Below are 2,500 nucleotides of genomic sequence, written 5' to 3'. Positions count from 1 at the left end.
CTCGGAAATCATGAATTTGCGTCAGCTTAAGTAAATCCTTAATCTGGGAGTTATGTTGTACTTTAACAAGGAGGCTTCCATCTCGCAATTTTTTGACAAAATCAAAATCGCCGTCCACTTGACCATCAAGGACCTTTTTGATGATAAAGGGGTTCACGTTGTAAAGCGATCGATTTTCATTCACGTATTTTACATTCGCGAACCTTGCATTCTGGGTGGGGATTTTGAAAAGTGGTCTTCTCGTTTTGTCATTAGTAGGGATTCCATTGCTCGTAGTCAGATTGGCCATAGAAAGGTTATGAGTCGGGGCGACTCATGAGGAGAAGGGGTAGCCGGGGTATCATTTATGCTGGGTATCGGACCAGGTCCGGCCCCTTGTCTCAAAGCCATAGTCCTGAAGGGATTAAACTCTTAACTTTTGGTATCAACCTAACAGCAATAGCTAAGAGAGTAAGGCAGTTTTCCGTCTTCTACCCCCCCCCCCCCAGTGGAAGCCTGGTTGTGTTCTCCAGTACCATAGAGGGATCGAGTTATGTGTAGGACACCTCCTTATCGCCGAACTTGCCTAGGCAAAGGACGGTAATTCAATGCCCACCCCCATAAGCGAATACGGGAGTTCACGAGGAACTCCGGTAGGCTCACGAAGGTCACATTAAGGGGAAAATAATTCAGAACATAAGAAAAGTGCGCCCAAAGGACGCCCCAGACTACTGGACCTCCCTACCCAGGGGTCAAAGCCACAAGGGCTACCCTAGTGTAGAAGAGAGCTGCGGGTCTGAGGTGCTGACTACGCCTACTGTAGCCTCGTGTCACCTGCAAAAGCAAGAGCACTGAAGGTGCTGACAAAGCACTATAAAGTGCGCAAGGATATATAATTACAGGTATTTTACTTTATATCAGTTACTTTAGAAAACACAGAAGCAACAATGTCAAGCAAGACGAGAGGCCCCGGGCTCCAGGGTAGCATTTGTGGTACAAGACTTTGTGTTTATTGCTGCTGCGTTGTAAACAAGAGTTCATACACGAGTCGGATTCTTCCTTCCGGCTCCTCGAAATATGGGCAGAAGCTGTGATGGAACATGCATATCAGCAGCGTTGTCAATCGCTGTTTGATAGCACTGTGTGCCGAGTCCTCCTCATTTTGTCCAAGGTTCGCCTCAACGGAAAGAAGAGAGATGCTCTGAATATTTTGTAACTTGCCTATCAAATTCAATAACAGATTTTTAGTCTGGCCTGAACAGCCATATGCAAACAAGATGACATCAGTTTTACCTTCATCGACCGCAGGCTCCAGACACATCTTCAGGCATGGGCATATTTCCGATGTACTCCTTCTGCCTATTATAGTTTGTTAACTTTCTTTTATAGAATAACTTATTATATTTTTTTAAAGGAAGGTATGTGGCTTGTTGGGAGTCATGTTTTTACAGCAAAATTATCGTTGGTTTCGTTTTTTGCTTTGCCCTTCTCCTTTGTATGTTGTTGATATGGTTCTTTATTTGCTTATTTTTAAGATTTTCGCAAAAGCCTTTCGTGTGGTTGTTGAATGAGATGCCCTGAGTGCTTAATACATCACAGTGCGTACTGTGTGATGCAAATATTTCTTCATGCTCCTCCTTTAACAGATCAAACATGTTCTGCTTGTTATGGCCTGGGTACAAGTAGTCACTCTTAGAATCTAAGGGAAGGTTAAGTGGTCCCATGTTTGTAGACCTATTTACTTGATCTAGAATAGCTTATATTTTTCGGTTTTCTTCTATCAGCATTCTTTCATCCCTTCTCTTCTATCTCGATCAACAGTACCAGTCGCCTGCCGTTTACTCAAAGCTGGACACACTAGTGTTTTCCTGATATACTGAGAGTACCAAGGAATATGATTTTGCATACAGGTGTTGGTTGCCATCCTTTAAAAAGTGGTACTAACATGAATAAGATCTTGATTCGTAGTTCTTCACTATTCTTTGTTTAACATCATTTTTTGTCCACATGCCGAACGATAAATTTTTTCTGCAATTGGAAACTACCAGGCTATTTAAAAAACCTGATTAATTACTTTCCTGTCTTCTGAAAACTCGGAGCATTCTTTCCCAACTTGGCACATCTAGTATTTCTGTATCTAGGCTTTAAAATAGTTCGCGGAGACAGTTTTCCTGTCTTAGGAATAACGTAATCCTCACCTTTGGTTTACATCCATATATAACCTCTTCTCAATTTTATTTCTTTGGCAATGCGAAGCTGTTTTCCATCTTTTCTTTCTGACCTTTCCGCAACGTTCTTCAAGTAGAAGATTTTGCACTGGAGGTTAATCCGTTGGTCTTCAACTAGCAAATGTCTTTTTCTTGAACCCGTATCTTGTTGAGGAAACTTGTGATTCCATGTCTTGAAAATTATTATAGCATTAGAGTCGATTGTAAGAACATACGTTATCAGCCTGACAATGTGAAACTTGGCAGCCTTTAGCAAGAGATTATAGGACGTATGGAGGGCCTTTGACACTGTC

The sequence above is a fragment of the Penaeus chinensis genome, chromosome 34 (genome assembly GCF_019202785.1).
Source record: "Penaeus chinensis breed Huanghai No. 1 chromosome 34, ASM1920278v2, whole genome shotgun sequence".
Lineage (NCBI taxonomy): Eukaryota > Metazoa > Arthropoda > Malacostraca > Decapoda > Penaeidae > Penaeus > Penaeus chinensis.
The sequence above is the reverse complement of the archived record's forward strand: the minus strand, read 5'-3'. Positions refer to the sequence as shown.